The sequence below is a fragment of the Triticum aestivum genome, chromosome 4A, assembly GCF_018294505.1.
Source record: "Triticum aestivum cultivar Chinese Spring chromosome 4A, IWGSC CS RefSeq v2.1, whole genome shotgun sequence".
NCBI lineage: Eukaryota > Viridiplantae > Streptophyta > Magnoliopsida > Poales > Poaceae > Triticum > Triticum aestivum.
In genome coordinates, this window is record NC_057803.1 from 66,489,839 (window position 1) to 66,508,133 (window position 18,295).

General features: G+C 43.6%; 1 pseudogene; it reads left to right on the forward strand.

The window, feature by feature from the left end:
* The first annotated feature begins 16,794 nt into the window (after window positions 1-16,794).
* On the forward strand, window positions 16,795-16,886 carry LOC123088954 (uncharacterized; annotated as a pseudogene).
* Window positions 16,887-18,295: the final 1,409 nt, after the last annotated feature.

Consider the following 18,295-nt stretch of genomic DNA (forward strand, 5'->3'; position numbering starts at 1 on the left):
CGCCAAAGGGACAAGAGGAGGGGAGAGTCCTAAAGGGGGAAGGCACCTCCGAGGTGCCTTGGGGAGGATGGACTCCTCCCCCCCTTGGCCGCACCCTTCCTTGGAGGAAGGGGCAAGGCTGCGCCCTCCCCCTCTCACTTGGCCCTATATATAGTGGGGGGGAGGGAGGGCAACCATACCTAAGGCCTGGCGCCTCCCTCTCCCTCCCGTGACACATCTCCCTCCTCCCGCAGCGCTTAGCGAAGCCCTGTTGGAATCCCGCTACTTCCACCACCACGCCGTCGTGCTGTTGGATCTCCATCAATCTCTCCTTCCCCCTTGCTGGATCAAGAAGGAGGAGACGTCGCTGCTCCGTACGTGTGTTGAACACGGAGGTGCCGTCCGTTCGGCACATGGTCATCGGTGATTTGGATCACGACGAGTATGACTCCATCAACCCCGTTCACTTGAACACTTCCGCTTAGCGATCTACAAGGGTATGTAGATGCACTCTCCTTACCCTCGTTGCTGGTCACTCCATAGATAGATCTTGGTGACACGTAGGAAAATTTTGAATTTCTGCTACGTTACCCAACAGTGGCATCATGAGCTAGGTCTATGCGTAGTTTCTATGCACGAGTAGAACACAAAGTAGTTGTGGGCGTTGATTTTGTTCAAAATTCTTGCCGTTACTAGTCTTATCTTGATTCGGCGGCATCGTGGGATGAAGCGGCCCGGACCGACCTTACACGTACTCTTACGTGAGACAGGTTCCACCGACAGACATGCACTAGTTGCATAAGGTGGCTAGCGGGTGTCTGTCTCTCCCACTTTAGTCGGATCGGATTAGATGAAAAGGGTCCTTATGAAGGGTAAATAGCAATTGGCATATCACGTTGTGGTCTTTGCGTAGGTAAGAAACGTTCTTGCTAGAAACCCATAGCAGCCACGTAAAACATGCAAACAACAATTAGAGGACGTCTAACTTGTTTTTGCAGGGTATGCTATGTGATGTGATATGGCCAAAAGGATGTGATGAATGATATATGTGATTTATGAGATTGATCATGTTCTTGTAATAGGAATCCCGACTTGCATGTCGATGAGTATGACAACCGGCAGGAGCCATAGGAGTTGTCTTAATTTATTTATGACCTGCGTGTCAACATAAACGTCATGTAATTACTTTACTTTATTGCTAACCGTTAGCCATAGTAGTAGAAGTAATAGTTGACGAGACAACTTCATGAAGACACGATGATGGAGATCATGATGATGGAGATCATGGTGTCATGCCGGTGACAAGATGATCATGGAGCCCCAAGATGGAGATCAAAGGAGCTATATGATATTGGCCATATCATGTCACTATTATTTGATTGCATGTGATGTTTATCATGTTTATACATCTTATTTGCTTAGAACGACGGTAGTAAATAAGATGATCCCTCATTACAATTTCAAGAATGTGTTCTCCCCTAACTGTGCACCGTTGCTAAAGTTTGTCGTTTCGAAGCACCACGTGATGATCGGGTGTGATAGATCCTTACGTTCACATACAACGGGTGTAAGACAGTTTTACACATGGAAAACACTTAGGGTTAACTTGACGAGCCTAGCATGTGCATAGACATGGCCTCGGAACACAGAAGACCGAAAGGTCGAGCATGAGTCGTATGGTAGATACGATCAACATGAAGATGTTCACCGATGATGACTAGTCCGTCTCACGTGATGATCGGACACGGCCTAGTTGACTCGGATCATGTAATCACTTAGATGACTAGAGGGATGTCTATCTGAGTGGGAGTTCATAAGATGAACTTAATTATCCTGAACATAGTCAAAAGGTCTTCGCAAATTATGTCGTAGCTCGCGCTTTAGTTCTACTGTTTAGATATGTTCCTAGAGAAAAATTAGTTGAAAGTTGATAGTAGCAATTATGCGGACTAGGTCCGTAAACTGAGGATTGTCCTCATTGCTTCTTAGAAGGCTTATGTCCTTAATGCACCGCTCAATGTGCTGAACCTCGAACGTTGTGTGTGGATGTTGCGAACATCTGACATACACATTTTGATAACTACGTGATAGTTCAGTTAAACGGTTTAGAGTTGAGGCACCAAAGACGTTTTGAAACGTCGCGAAACATATGAGATGTTTCGAGGGCTGAAATTGGGATTTCAGGCTCGTGCCCACGTCAAGAGGTATAAGACCTCCGACGATTTTCTTAGCCTACATACTAAGGGAGAAAAGCTCAATTGTTGAGCTTGTGCTCAGATTGTCTGAGTACAACAATCGCTTGAATTGAGTGGGAGTTGATCTTCCAGATGAAATAGTGATGGTTCTCCGAAGTCATTACCACCAAGCTGCTAGAGCTTCGTGATGAACTATAATATATCAGGGACATATATGATGATCTTTGAGATATTCGCGATGTTTGACACCGCGAAAAGTAGAAATCAAAAGGGAGCATGAATCGTTGATGGTTAGTAAAACCACTAGTTTCAAGAAGGGCAAGGGCAAGAAAGGGATACTTCATGGAACAACAAATCAGTTGCTGCTCTAGTGGAGAAACCCAAGGTTGAACCCAAACCCGAGACTGAGTGCTTCTGTAATAAGGGGAACAACCACTGGAGCAGAATTACCCTAGATACTTGGTAGAGGAGAAGGCTATCGAAGTATATTGGATATACATTATGCTAACGTGTACTTTACTAGTACTCCTAGTAGCACCAGGGTATTAGATACCGGTTCGGTTGCTAAGTGTTAGTAACTCGAAATAAAAGCTACGGAATAAATGGAGACTAGCTAAAGGTGAGCTGACAATATGTGTTGGAAGTATTTCCAAGGTTGATCAAATATCGTACGCTCCCTCTACCATCGAGATTGGTGTTTGCGTTGAGCATAGACATGATTGGATTATGTCTATCGCAATACGGTTATTCATTTAAGGAGAATAATGGTTACTCTGTTTATTTGAATAATACCTTCAATGGTCTTACACCTAAAATGAATGGTTTGTTGAATATCGATCGTAGTGATACACATGTTCATGCCAAAAGATCGTAATGATAGTACCACCTACTTGTGGCACTGCCACGTAAGTCATATAGGTATAAAATGCATGAAGAAGCTCCATGTTGATGGATCTTTGGGCTCACTCGTTTTTGAAAAGTTTGAGACATGCGAACCACGTCTATTGGTGTATATGCATGAAGAAACTCCATGCAAATGGATCGTTTGGACTCACTTGATTTTGAATCACTTGAGACATGCAAATCATACCACATGGGCAAGATGACTGAAAGCCTCGTTTTCAGTAAAATGGAACTAGAAAGCAACTTGTTGGAAGTAATACATTTTGATGTGTGCAATCCAATGAGTGCTGAGGCATGTAGTGGATATCGTTATGTTCTTACTTCACAGATGATTTGAGTAGATGTTGAGTATATTTACTTGATGAATCACGAGTCTGAATTATTGAAAGGTTCAAGTAATTTCAGGGTGAAGTTGAAAGATCGTCGTGACAAGAGGATAAAATATCTATGATACGATCATAGAGATGAATATCTGAATTATGAGTTTGGCATAGAATTAAGACATTGTGGAAATTGTTTCACAACTAATACAGCCTGGAACACCATAGTCTGATGGTGTGTCCGGACATCATAACTGCACCCTGTTAATTGGATATGATGCATACCATGATGTCTCTTATCGAATTACCACGATAGTTTATGGGTTAGGCATTAGAGAAAACCACATTCACTTTAAATAGGGCACCACGTAATTCCGATGAGATGACACCGTATGAACTATGGTTTAGAGAAACCTAAGCTATCATTTCTTAGAAGTTTGGGGCTGCGACGCTTATGTGAAAAAGTTTCAGGCTGATAAGCTCGAACCCAAAGCGGATAAATGCATCTTCATAGGACACCCAAAACAGTTGGGTATACCTCCTGTCTCAGATTCGAAAGCAATAAGGGATTGTTTCTAGAATCGGGTCCTTTCTCGAGGAAAAGTTTCTCTCGAAAGAATTGAGTGGGAGGATGGTGGAGACTTGATGAGGTTATTGAACCGTCTCTTCAACTAGTGTGTGGCAGGGCATAGGAAGTTGTTCCTGTGGCACCTACACCAATTGAAGTGGAAGCTTATGATAGTGATCATTAAACTTCAGATCAAGTCACTCCCAAACCTCGTAGGATGACAAGGATGCGTACTACTTCAGAGTGGTACGTAATCCTGTCTTGGAAGTCATGTTGCTAGACAACAATGAACCTACGAGCTATGGAGAAGCGATGGTGGGCCGGATTCCGATAAATGGCTCGAGGCCATAAAATCCGAGAGAGGATCCATATATGAAAACAAAGTGTAGACTTTGGAAGAACTACTTGATGGTCGTAAGGCTGTTAGGTACATATGGATTTTAAAAGGAAGACGGACAATGATGGTAAATGTCACCATTAAGAAAGCTCGACTTGTCGTTAAGATGTTTTCCGACAAGTTCAAGGAGTTGACTACGATGAGACTTTCTCACTCGTAGCGATGCTAAGAGTCTGTTGGAATTATATTAGCGATTACTGCATTATTTATGAAATCTTGCTGATAGGATGTCAAAACATTGTTTCCTCGACGATTTTCTTGAGGAAAGGTTGTATGTGATACAACCGGAAGGTTTTGTCAATCCTGAAAGATGCTAATAAGTATGCAAAGCTCCAGCAATCCTTCTAAGGACTGGAGTAAGCATCTCGGAGTTGGAATGTATGCTTTGATGAGATGATCAAAGATTTTGGGTTTATACAAAGTTTATGAGAAACTTGTATTTCCAAAGAAGTGAGTGGGAGCACTATAGAATTTCTGATGAGTATATGTTGTTGACATATTGTTGATCAGAATGACGTAGAATTTCTGGAAAGCATATAGGGTTATTTGGAAAATGTTTTTCAATGGAAAGCCTGGATTAGGCTACTTGAGTATTAAGCATTAAGATCTATAAGGCTTAATAGTACTTTCAAATGAGCACATACCTTGACATGATCTTGAAGGTGTTCAAGATGGATCAGTCAAAGAAGGAGTTCTTGCCTGAGTTGTAAGGTATGAAGTTAAGACTTAAAGCTCGACCACGGCAGAATAGAGAGAAAGGACGAAGGTCGTCCCCTATGCTTAGACATAGGCTCTACAGTATGCTATGCTGTGTACCGCACATGAAGTGTGCCTTGCCATGAGTCAGTCAAGGGGTACAAGAGTGATCCAAGAATGGATCACAGGACAGCGGTCAAAGTTATCCTTAGTAACTAGTGGACTAAGGAATTTTCTCGATTATGGAGGTGGTAAAAGAGTTCGTCGTAAAGGGTTACGTCGATGCAAGCTTAACACCTATCTGGATAGCTCTGAGTAGAGATACCGGATACGTATAATGGAGCAACAATTTAGAATAGCTCCAAGTAGAACAGTTATTTGGAATAGCTCCAAATAGAGCGTGGTAGCTGCATCTAGGAGATGACATAGAGAGTTGTAAAGCACACACGGATCTGAAAGGTTCAGACCCGTTGACTAAAACCTCTCTCACAAGCAACATGATCAAACCTAGAACTCATTGAGTGTTAATCACATAGTGATGTGAACTAGACTACTTACTCTAGTAAACTCTTGGGTGTTAGTCACATGGCGATGTGACCTGTCAGTGTTAATCACATGGTGATGTGAACTAGATTATTGACTCTAGTGCAAGTGGGAGACTGTTGGAAATATGCCCTAGAGGCAATAATAAATTAGTTATTATTATATTTCCTTGTTCATGATAATCGTTTATTATCCATGCTAGAATTGTATTGATAGGAAACTCAGATACATGTGTGGATACATAGACAACACCATGTCCCTAGTAAGCCTCTAGTTGACTAGCTCGTTGATCAATAGATGGTTACGTTTTCCTGACCATGGACATTGGATGTCGTTGATAATGGGATCACATCATTAGGAGAATGATGTGATGGACAAGACCCAATCCTAAGCCTAGCACAAAGATCGTGTAGTTCGTTCGCTAAAGCTTTTCTAATGTCAAGTATCATTTCCTTAGACCATGAGATTGTGCAACTCCCGGATACCGTAGGAATGCTTTGGGTGTGCCAAACATCACAACGTAACTGGGTGGCTATAAAGGTACATTACAGGTATCTCCAAAAGTGTCTGTTGGGTTGGCACGAATCGAGACTGGGATTTGTCACTCCGTGTAAACGGAGAGGTATCTCTGGGCCCACTCGGTAGGACATCATCATAATGTGCACAATGTAATCAAGGAGTTGATCACGGGATGATGTGTTACGCAACGAGTAAAGAGACTTGCCGGTAACGAGATTGAACAAGGTATCGGGATACCGACGATCGAATCTCGGGCAAGTATCGTACCGATAGACAAAGGGAATTGTATACGGGATTGATTAAGTCCTTGACATCGTGGTTCATCCGGTGAGATCATCGTGGAACATGTGGGAGCCAACATGGGTATCCAGATCCCGCTGTTGGTTATTGACCGGAGAGTCGTCTCGGTCATGTCTGCATGTCTCCCGAACCCGTAGGGTCTACACACTTAAGGTTCAGTGACGCTAGGGTTATAGAGATATTAGTATGCGGTAACCGGAATGTTGTTCGGAGTCCCGGATGAGATCCCGGACGTCACAAGGAGTTCCGGAATGGTCCGGAGGTAAAGAATTATATATAGGAAGTGCTATTTCGGCCATCGGGACAAGTTTCGGGGTCACCGGTATTGTACCGGACCACCGGAAGGGTCCCGGGGGTCCACCGGGTGGGGCCACCTGCCCCGGGGGGCCACATGGACTGTAGGGGGTGCGCCTTGGCCTACATGGGCCAAGGGCACCAGCCCCTAGAGGCCCATGCGCCAAAGGGACAAGAGGAGGGGAGAGTCCTAAAGGGGGAAGGCACCTCCGAGGTGCCTTGGGGAGGATGGACTCCTCCCCCCCTTGGCCGCACCCTTCCTTGGAGGAAGGGGCAAGGCTGCGCCCTCCCCCTCTCCCTTGGCCCTATATATAGTGGGGGGGAGGGAGGGCAACCATACCTAAGGCCTGGCACCTCCCTCTCCCTCCCGTGACACATCTCCCTCCTCCCGCAGCGCTTAGCGAAGCCCTGTTGGAATCCCGCTACTTCCACCACCACGCCGTCGTGCTGTTGGATCTCCATCAACCTCTCCTTCCCCCTTGCTGGATCAAGAAGGAGGAGACGTCGCTGCTCCGTACGTGTGTTGAACGCGGAGGTGCCATCCGTTCGGCACTTGGTCATCGGTGATTTGGATCACGACGAGTACGACTCCATCAACCCCGTTCACTTGAACGCTTCCGCTTAGCGATCTACAAGGGTATGTAGATGCACTCTAGTTCCCCTCGTTGCTGGTCACTCCATAGATAGATCTTGGTGACACGTAGGAAAATTTTGAATTTCTGCTACGTTACCCAACAATCAGAACGAAAATTCCATATGGGTCGTACTACCATATGATCATATTATCTGATCCATCAATCCTCCTTGGGATCTACGTGTATGCAGGTATAAGATGGAGTATTGATGCATTCTTGAGGTTTATGGTACAATACTCCTGACATTGTGCAGACCACATTCATTGATGGGTAGCAGACCACATTCATTGATGGATAGCAGCGTGGTCTTCTACTGTCTTGCGTTTGCCATTTTTAATGGTCTGGCTGTACTCGCACCTGGACCGGCTTTGACTGATGCATGCGAAGCCAGCACAGCAAAATCTATCGCGCTGGGGACTTCAGCAGTCCAACAGTTCTAATCATTCAAATTTTGAATTCATAGGCTACAAGCCGCACCAACCATGCATGTTGCACACACAGCAGGCACACATCGGTTTCTAACTAAACACTTGCCGCTCACAAGTATTCCTCTTGTGCCTTTCAACACCGCTCTTGCTATATTTTTGGCTTTCTTTCTCGGCTGCTGCAGAATGTCCCCTCTCTCTAGGCAAGTTGTTCTTTTGAGGCCTTGGGTTTTGCAAATGTTGCAGAACCTACTTCTCTTGCTCATCGCCTCTTATGGAGCCCTGTCTCATGCATTTGTCAAAAGGCTCCATCATCGACTTGGCCTAGTCGAAAAGGTTGCTACCTCTTGAGCACTGTGTTGGTTTTCCCCAAAGAGGAAGGGATGATGCAGCAAAGTAGCGTAAGTATTTCCCTCAGTTTTTGAGAACCAAGGTATCAATCCAGTAGGAGGCTACGCACGAGTCCCTCGTACCTGCACAAAACAAATAAATCCTCGCAACCAACGCAAATAGGGGTTGTCAATCCCTATAAGGCCACTTATGAGAGTGAGATCTGATAGATATGATAAGATAATATTTTTTGGTATTTTTGTGATAAAGATGCAAAGTAAAATAAAGGCAAAGTAAATAGCAAAGGAAATAACTAAGTAGTAGGAGATTAATATGATGAAGATAGACCCGGGGGCCATATGTTTCACTAGTGGCTTCTCTCGAGAGCATAAGTATTCTACGGTGGGTGAACAAATTACTGTTGAGCAATTGATAGAATTGAGCATAGTTATGAGAATATCTAGGTATGATCATGTATATAGGCATCACGTCCGAGACAAGTAGACCGACTACTGCCTGCATCTACTACTATTACTCCACTCATCGACCGCTATGCAGCATGCATATAGAGTATTAAGTTAAAAATAAAGTAACGCCTTAAGCAAGATGACATGATGTAGAGGGATAGACTCATGCAATATGAAGAAAACCCCATCTTGTTATCCTCGATGGCAACAATACAATACGTGCCTTGCTGCCCCTACTGTCACTGGGAAAGGACACCGGAAGATTGAACCCAAAGCTAAGCACTTCTCCCATTGCAAGAAAGATCAATCTAGTAGGCCAAACCAAACTGATAATTCGAAGAGACTTGCAAAGATAACCAATCATACATAAAAGAATTCAGAGAAGATTCAAATATTATTCATAGATAGACTTGATCATAAACCCACAATTCATCGATCTCAACAAACACACCGCAAAAACAAGATTACATCGAATAGATCTCCACAAGAGAGGGGGAGAAAATTGTATTGAGATCCAAAAAGAGAGAAGAAGCCATCTAGCTACTAACTATGGACCCGTAGGTTTGAGGTAAACTACTCACACTTCATCGGAAGGGCTATGGTGTTGATGTAGAAGCCCTCCGTGATCGATGCCCCCTCCGGCAAAGCTCTGGAACAGGCCCCAAGATGGGATCTCGTGGATACAAAAAGTTGTGGTGGTGGAATTAGGTTTTTTGCTCCGTATCTGATCGTTTAGGGGTACGTAGGTATATATAGGAGGAAGGAGTACGTCGGTGGAGCAACAGGGGGCCCACAAGGGTGGAGGGCGCCCCTGGGTGGGGGGGGGGAGGCGCGCCCCCTACCTCGTGGCCTCCTCTTTTCTTTCTTGTCATAGGGTCCAAGTCTCCCGGGTCTTGTTCGTTGAGAAAATCACGTTCCCTAAGGTTTCATTCCGTTTGGACTCCGTTTGATATTCCTTTTCTTCGAAACCCTACAACGGGCAAAAAACAGCAATTCTGGGCTGGGCCTCTGGTTAATAGTTAGTCCCAAAAATAATATAAAAGTGGATAATAAAGCCCAATAATGTCCAAAATAGTAGATAATATAGCATGGAGCAATCAAAAATTATAGATACGTTGGAGACGTATCAAGCATCCCCAAGCTTAATTCCTGCTCGTCCTCGAGTAGGTAAATGATAAAAACAGAATTTTTGATGCGGAGTGCTACTTGGCATAATTTTAATGTAATTCTTCTAAATTGTGGTATGAATATTCAGATCCGAAAGATTCAAGACAAAAGTTCATATTGACATAAAAATAATAATACTTCAAGCATACTAACTAAGTAATTATGTCTTCTCAAAGTAACATGGCCAAAGAAAGTTCATCCCTACAAAATCATATGGTTTAGTCATGTTTCATTTTCGTCACACAAGAATGCTCTCATCATGCACAACCCCGATGACAAGCCAAGCAATTGTTTCATACATTAGTAATCTCAAACCTATAAATTTTCACGCAATATATGAGCGTGAGCCATGGACATAGCACTATGGGTGGAATAGAATATAATGAGGGGGTTATGTGGAGAAGACAAAAAAGGAGAAAGTCTCACATCAACGAGGCTAATCAATGGGCTATGGATATGCCCACCAATTGATGTTAATGCAAGGAGTAGGGATTGCCATGCAACGGATGCACTAGAGCTATAAATGTATGAAAGCTCAACAAAAGAAACTAGTATGTGTGCATCCAACTTGCTTGCTCACGAAGACCTAGGGCACTTGAGGAGGCCCATTGTTGGAATATACAAGCCAAGTTCTATAATGAAAAATTCCCACTAGTATATGAAAGTGACAAAACAAGAGACTCTCTAACATGAAGATTAGGGTGCTACTTTGAAGCACAAGTGTGGCAAAGGATAGTAACATTGTCCCTTCTCTCTTTTTCTCTCATTTTTTTTCTTTCTTCTTTCTTTTTTTGGGCCTTCTATTTTTTATGGCCTTTCTTTTTTTTATTCCTCACTTGGGACAATGCTCTAGAAAAAAATGATCATCACACTTCTATTTATTTACAACTCAATGATTACAACTCGATACTAGAACAAAAGATGACTCTATATGAATGCCTCCGGCGGTGTACCGGGATATCAATGGACCAAGAGTGACATGTATGAAAGAATTATGAACGGTGGCTTTGCCACAAATACTATGTCAACTACATGATCATGCTAAGCAATATGACAATAATGAATGTGTCATGATGAACGGAATGATGGAAAGTTGCATGGCAATATATCTCGGAATGGCTATGGAAATGCCATAATAGGTAGGTATGGTGGATGTTTTGAGGAAGATATAAGGAGGTTTATGTGTGAAAGAGCGTATCATATTACGGGGTTTGGATGCACCGGCGAAGTTTGCGCCAACTCTCAATGTGAGAAAGGGCAATGCACGGTACCGAAGAGGTTAGCAAGGATGCAAGGGTGAGAGTGCGTATAATCCATCGACTCAACATTAGTCATAAAGAACTCACATACTTATTGCAAAAAAAATCAAGTCATCAAAAACCTTGGTACTACGCACATGCTCCTAGGGGGATAGATTGGTAGGAAAATACCATCGCTCGTCCCCGACCGCCACTCATAAGGAAGACAATCAAATAACACCTCATGTTTCAAATTTGTTGCATAACGTTTACCATACGTGCATGCTATGAGACTTGTAAACTTTAACACAAGTATTTCTCAATTTCACAACTACTCAACTAGCACGACTTTGATATTATTACCTCCATATCTCAAAACAATCATCAAGCATCAAACTTCTCTTAGTATTCAAAACACTTCTTAAGAAAATTTTACTAATCTTGAACACCTAGCATATATAGGATTTTAAGCAAATTACCATGCTATTAAGACTCTCAAAATAATCTAAGTGAAGCATGAGAGATCAATAGTTTCTATAAAACAAATCCACCACCGTGCTCTAAAAGATATAAGTGAAGTACTAGAGCAAAACTATATAAGTCAAAAGATATAAGCGAAGCACATAGAGTATTCTAACAAATTCCAAATCATGTATGGCTGTCCCAAAAGGTGTGTACAGAAAGGATGATTGTAGTAAACTAACAAGCAAAGACTCAAATCATACAAGACGCTCCAAGTAAAACACATATCATGTGGCGAATAAAAATATAGCTCCAAGTAAAGTTACCGATAGAAGTAGACGAAAGAGGGGATGCCTTCCGGGGCATCCCCAAGCTTTGGCTTTTAGGTGTCCTTAGATTATCTTGGGGGTGCCATGGGCATCCCCAAGCTTAGGCTCTTGCCACTCCTTGTTCCATAATCCATCAAATCTTTACCCAAAACTTGAAAACTTCACAACACAAAACTTAAAGTAGAAAATCTCGTGAGCTCCGTTAGCGAAAGAAAATAAAAGACCACTTCAAGGTACTGTAATGAACTCATTCTTTATTTATATTGTGTTATACCTACTGTATTCCAACTTCTCTATGGTTTATAAACTATTTTACTAGCCATAGATTCATCAAAATAAGCAAACAACACACGAAAAACAGAATCTGTCAAAAACAGAACAGTCTGTAATAATCTGTAGCTAGCGCAAGATCTGGACCCCAAAAATTCTAAAATAAATTGCTGGACGTGAGGAATTTATCTATTAATCATCTGCAAAAATAATTAACTAAATAGCACTATCCAAATAAAAATGATAGCAGTTCTCGTGAGCGCTAAAGTTTCTGTTTTTTACAGCAAGTTCAACAAGACTTTCCCCGAGTCTTACCAACGGTTCTACTTGGCACAAACACTAATTAAGCACAAAAAACACAACCAAAACAGAGGATAGATAAATTATTTATTACTAAAAAGGATCAAAAATCAAGGAATAAAAATAAAATTGGGTTGCCTCCCAACAAGCGCTATCATTTAACGCCCCTAGCTAGGCATAACAAGCAAGAATAGATCTAGGTATTGCCATCTTTAGTTTTCAACTTTTTAGCGGAATCAAGCTCGAATCCGGGAGGTTCTTTACGTTTCCCTTCATATTCTGAAATGTTTAGATCTAACGAATCCTACCGCTTATTGCAAAGGGTAATCAACATATTCATGCGGTGAATATTTCCACTAATGTTCTTAAGAGGTTCAAGAGATTTCTGCAAGTTTTTAGTAACTTCACAATTTTTTTCAAAAACTTGTGTCTCTTCCTGGGTGGAATGAGGCCCCTTTTGTTGAGGTAGTGTTCCCACTATACCTTCTATAATTTCAAGCACAATATGGGGATCGATTTCAATAAAATTGCCTTTGGCAACGCAATCCAAGAGTTGTCTATGAGACATATTCAATCCAACATAAAAATTGCGAAGCAAAATTCTCAGGTTTATTTCAGAGGTACAATTAAGATAAGACTCCATTATTCTCAACCAGACATCTTTTATGTTTTCTCCTAGTATTTGTTTAAAGTGAAAGATTTCGAACTCAGGGGTCAACGGAGAAGATAAGGGACTAGCCATAACGACAAGAAAACAAACTAACACACAAGCAAACAAAAAGCAAGCGGGCAAGAAGAGGCAAATAGAGAAAGAGAGGGAGGATAGAGAGAGAGAGGGCAAATAAAACGGCAAGGGTGAAGTGGGGGAGAGGAAAATGAGAGGCAAATGGCAAATAATGTAATGCAGGAGATAAGGGTATGTGATGGGTACTTGGTATGTTGAATTTTGCGTAGACCTCCCCGGCAACGGCGCCAGAAATCCTTCTTGCTACCTCTTGAGCACTGCGTTGGTTTTCCCCGAAGAGGAAGGGATGATGCAGCAAAGTAGCGTAAGTATTTCCCTCAGTTTTTGAGAACCAAGGTATCAATCCAGTAGGAGGCTACGCGCGAGTCCCTCGTACCTGCACAAAACAAATAAATCCTCGCAACCAACGCAAATAGGGGTTGTCAATCCCTATAAGGCCACTTACGAGAGTGAGATCTGATAGATAGGATAAGATAATATTTTTGGTATTTTTGTGATAAAGATGCAAAGTAAAATAAAGGCAAAGTAAATAGCAAAGGAAATAACTAAGTAGTAGGAGATTAATATGATGAAGATAGACCCGGGGGCCATAGGTTTCACTAGTGGCTTCTCTCGAGAGCATAAGTATTCTACGGTGGGTGAACAAATTATTGTTGAGCAATTGACAGAATTGAGCATAGTTATGAGAATATCTAGGTATGATCATGTATATAGGCATCACGTCCGAGACAAAGTAGACCGACTCCTGCCTGCATCTACTACTATTACTCCACTCATCGACCGCTATCCAGCATGCATCTAGAGTATTAAGTTAAAAACAGAGTAACGCCTTAAGCAAGATGACATGATGTAGAGGGATAGACTCATGCAATATGAAGAAAACCCCATCTTGTTATCCTTGATGGCAACAATACAATACGTGCCTTGCTGCCCCTACTGTCATTGGGAAAGGACACCGCAAGATTGAACCCAAAGCTAAGCACTTCTCCCGTTGCAAGAAAGATCAATCTAGTAGGCAAACCAAACTGATAATTCGAAGAGACTTGCAAAGATAACCAATCATACATAAAAGAATTCAGAGAAGATTCAAATATTATTCATAGATATACTTGATCATAAACCCACAATTCATCGGTCTGAACAAACACACCGCAAAAAGAAGATTACATCGAATAGATCTCCACAAGAGAGGGGGAGAACATTGTATTGAGATCCAAAAAGAGAGAAGAAGCCATCTAGCTACTAACTATGGACCCGTAGGTCTGAGGTAAACTACTCACACTTCATCGGAGGGGCTATGGTGTTGATGTACAAGCCCTCCGTGATCGATGCCCCCTCCGGTGGAGCTCCAGAACAGGCCCCAAGATGGGATCTCGTGGATACAGAAAGTTGCGGCGGTGGAATTAGGGTTTTAGCTCCGTATCTGATCGTTTGGGGGTACGTAGGTATATATAGGAGGAAGGAGTATGTCGGCGGAGCAACAGGGGGCCCGCTAGGGTGGAGGGCGCGCCTGGGGGGGGGTAGGCGCCCCCCAACCTCGTGGCCTCCTCTTTTCTTTCTTGACGTAGGGTCCAAGTCTCTCGGGCCTTGTTCGTTGAGAAAATCACGTTCCCGAAGGTTTCATTCCGTTTGGACTCCGTTTGATATTCCTTTTCTTCGAAACACTAAAACAGGCAAAAAACAACAATTCTGGGCTAGGCCTTCGGTTAATAGGTTAGTCCCAAAAATAATATAGAAGTGGATAATAAAGCCCAATAATGTCCAAAACAGTAGATAATATAGCATGGAGCAATCAAAAATTATAGATACGTTGGAGACGTATCAAAGGCCCATCAGAGTTGCATATGCCTCAAGCCCTCAACACTTGCTTCTCCAAGTCGAACCAGGTTCAGCGCCCTAATGTACATTCGGCTGTGCTGGAAAGTTAAGGACGTGCTGTTGATCTTGTCCCACTTGTACTGCTTCATGTGATCCGGCAAAATATCTCCTGCATCTTTCGTCGACCTTTTCACTATGTGGTGCTCTGGTTTTTCTATCATGCCAATATTATCCATGACCTGCAAGTCCAGCTTAAGTTGGTTAGCTGGCCAAAACCAAATAGTTTGTAGAGAGAACAATATAGGTGGGTTGTACCTTCAGAACATGACAATAGAGTATCCCCATGTGTTCAAAGAGTCCACATTCGGTTTCAATTTTGGCAGGCATATAAAAAGTTCACTCCCAGGCAGTCATCACTATCACAAATGCAAGCACAGGGAATCCCCTTACGAGCCCACAGCCAGTTCATATATCCAGGACTGAGCTAAGCACATCAAGTAACCACAATTTCTCTCAAGAATGGCACCCCACGCGCTAAATGTTTCCCACCACAGAGCAAAGCACCTAGAATTCATAGTACACTAATTATTTATATCAGTCTAACGATAGCTTCCACACAACATTTCAGCAGTATCTGCCAGGGGGGCATTCTAGGACCTGACACTACCCTCTTAATCCACCCCGGAGCCCTTGGATCCAACTTCACAGTGGACTACCCTTGCTACGCGCGCCCGTAATCGCAGGCTCGCAGCCCCTTCTCCACTCCGTCTGCCTACAATGACCACCCCCTCGGACGACTCTAGGGCCAACTCCTCTCTATGGCTACGCGCTCGCTCACACGATCGATCCGGTGCGCTTGCTGCACAGCATCCTAGAAAATAGGAAATCATCCCCACCGCCCGCCGCAGATCAGCACCCATCGTGAGGTAGAAAGAACGAGGACGAACAAAAAGATCTGGAGTTCTGGACTGAGGGGCGGTTCCGAGGGAGATAGGGTCGACCATGCGGCGCACCTGAATACCTGCACGCCGCCTCGCTCCACCGTCGTCGTTCTGGTCGCTGCCGTCGCGGCTGCACCAAGTGTTAGAATAAGTTGTGTTGAGATAGGAAAGTTGTTCATGTTGTAATCCTAGTCTATCTCTTCTTCTGTCTTTCTCCTTCTCCTTTACCGACTCTTCTCTATAATAGATCGATCGATCTACAACTTGTAAGCCACGGCATCATTGATATATATACACGTGCGGCCCGAGCAAAGGGTTATACGCTTCCATCATAAGTTTCCCATGGTCATCAGAGCCTCTTCCTCCTAGATCAATTCCATCTAGCTACAAGGAAAGCCATGACAGGAACTACCTCCTCCGCCCTCGCCAGCACCATGAGTGCCCTCACCACCGATTCATCCCCCTTCCTCTTCGCCTCATCATCCAGCACCAGCAACACCGTGTCCATTGGACCTCCACCTCAAGAGAAGCTAAACAGGAGCAATATTCTCCTGTGGAAGGCCGTCGTGCTGCCTCAAATCAAAGGCGCACATATGTCGCACTTCCTCGAGCCGACGAGCCAAGCACCACTGGCCACCCTCACCGTCACCAAGGACGGGAAGGAAGAACAGATCGTCAACACGGCTAGAGTCATCTGGTATGTGCAGCAACATCAACTTCAAGGTTCCCTGATGGGGTCTCTTTCCCGCGAGATCTTGGCCCAAGTTGTTATGCTCCAGACTCCTTCCGAAGTATGGGCTGCCATCCACGCGATGTTCGCAGCCCAATCATAAGCGCAAGCCATTAATAGAAGGATTGCTCTTCACAATCTTCAGAAGGGATGTTCAAGCATGGCAGATTACCTCACCAAGGTCAAATCTCTCGCCGATGAGATCGCTTGCGCAGGAGGAGTCGCCCTCTCTGATGGGGAAATCACCTCACATATTCTCGCTGGTCTTGACCTAGATTACAATCCTGTAGTCTCTGCTCTTGCCGCTTGGGTAGAACCAGTCACCGTTCAGGAATTATACAGCTAGCTTCTCTCCTTTGATGCCTGCATGAACTTGCTCCATGGTATGAACCGTCATCAATCTTCCGCCAATGCCGCCTCTCGCGGGCACAACACAGGAGGTCGTGGGCAGCAGGGACGTGGTTGCAGCAACAGTAGCAGCGGGCGTGGGTGTGGTGGTTCTCAGTCCTCGCGCTCGGGTATAGGAGGAGGCGGCTACAACAGGAAGCAGATTACAGGTGGAGGTGGAGGCGGCTACAATCACAATCAGAACCAGAATCAGTATGGGCATAGAGGTACGTCCTCTTCCAACAACCAACGGTCCCGCTGTCAGCTATGCAAAAAGCCGAGTCACGAGGTGATGGAGTGCTGGCATCGCTTTGATGAAGACTACATCCCCGACGAGTGTCATGTTGCTACAGCCATACGAGAACAAGTAGAAGATGCAGGGATGGTGTGGTACGCTGACTCCGGTGCAACGGATCATGTCACAAGTGAGCTCGAAAAGCTTGCTTTCTGGGAGAAATACCATGGCAGCGACCAGATTCACACCGCAAGCGGTGGAGGTATAAACATTCATCACATAGGTCAAGCATTAATTAGTCCCCCTATTTCAAAACATGATCTTCTTTTAAAGGATGTCCTTCATGTTCCACAAGCCGACAAAAATCTTGCATCTATGTCTTGTCTAACTGCTGATAACAATGTCTTCTTTGAAACTCATCCGACATATTTTTTATAAAGGATCGGGCAACGAGGGAGCTCCTTCATCACAACAGATGCATTGGAGGCCTTTACCCCATCACATCCGGAGCTCTTAGTTGTCATCGTCGTCGTCAAGTCCACTCCGTCATCAAGCCCTCTTTGGCAAGATGGCATCAAAGATTAGGACAATCGTCATCAGTTATAGTTAAGCAAATAGTGAATAAAGACAATCTTCTATTGTCCCATAGTCAAGTTGAAGAGTCTATTTGTGATGCTTGTCAATGTGCCAAAAGTCACCAACTTCCTTACCCTAAGTAAACTAGTGTTTCACATGCTCATTCAGAACTTATTTTCAGTGATGTATGGGGTCATGCAAGAGATTCTTTTGGAAGAGAAAAAAATATTATGTTAGTTTTATTGACGACTATAGCAAATTTACTTGGATATATTTGCTTAAGTACAAATCCGAAGTCTTTTCCGTCTTCCAAGAATTCCAAAAACTTGTTGAACGACACTTTGGCAGAAAGATTCTCACAGTCCAAAATGACTAGGGAGGAGAATATGAGAAACTCAATTCTTTCTTTCACGAAATAGGCATAGAGCATCATGTTTCTTATCCCCATGCTCATCAACAAAACGGTTCTGCTGAATGCAAACATCATCATATTGTTGAAGTAGGGCTCTCTCTTCTTGCTCATGCG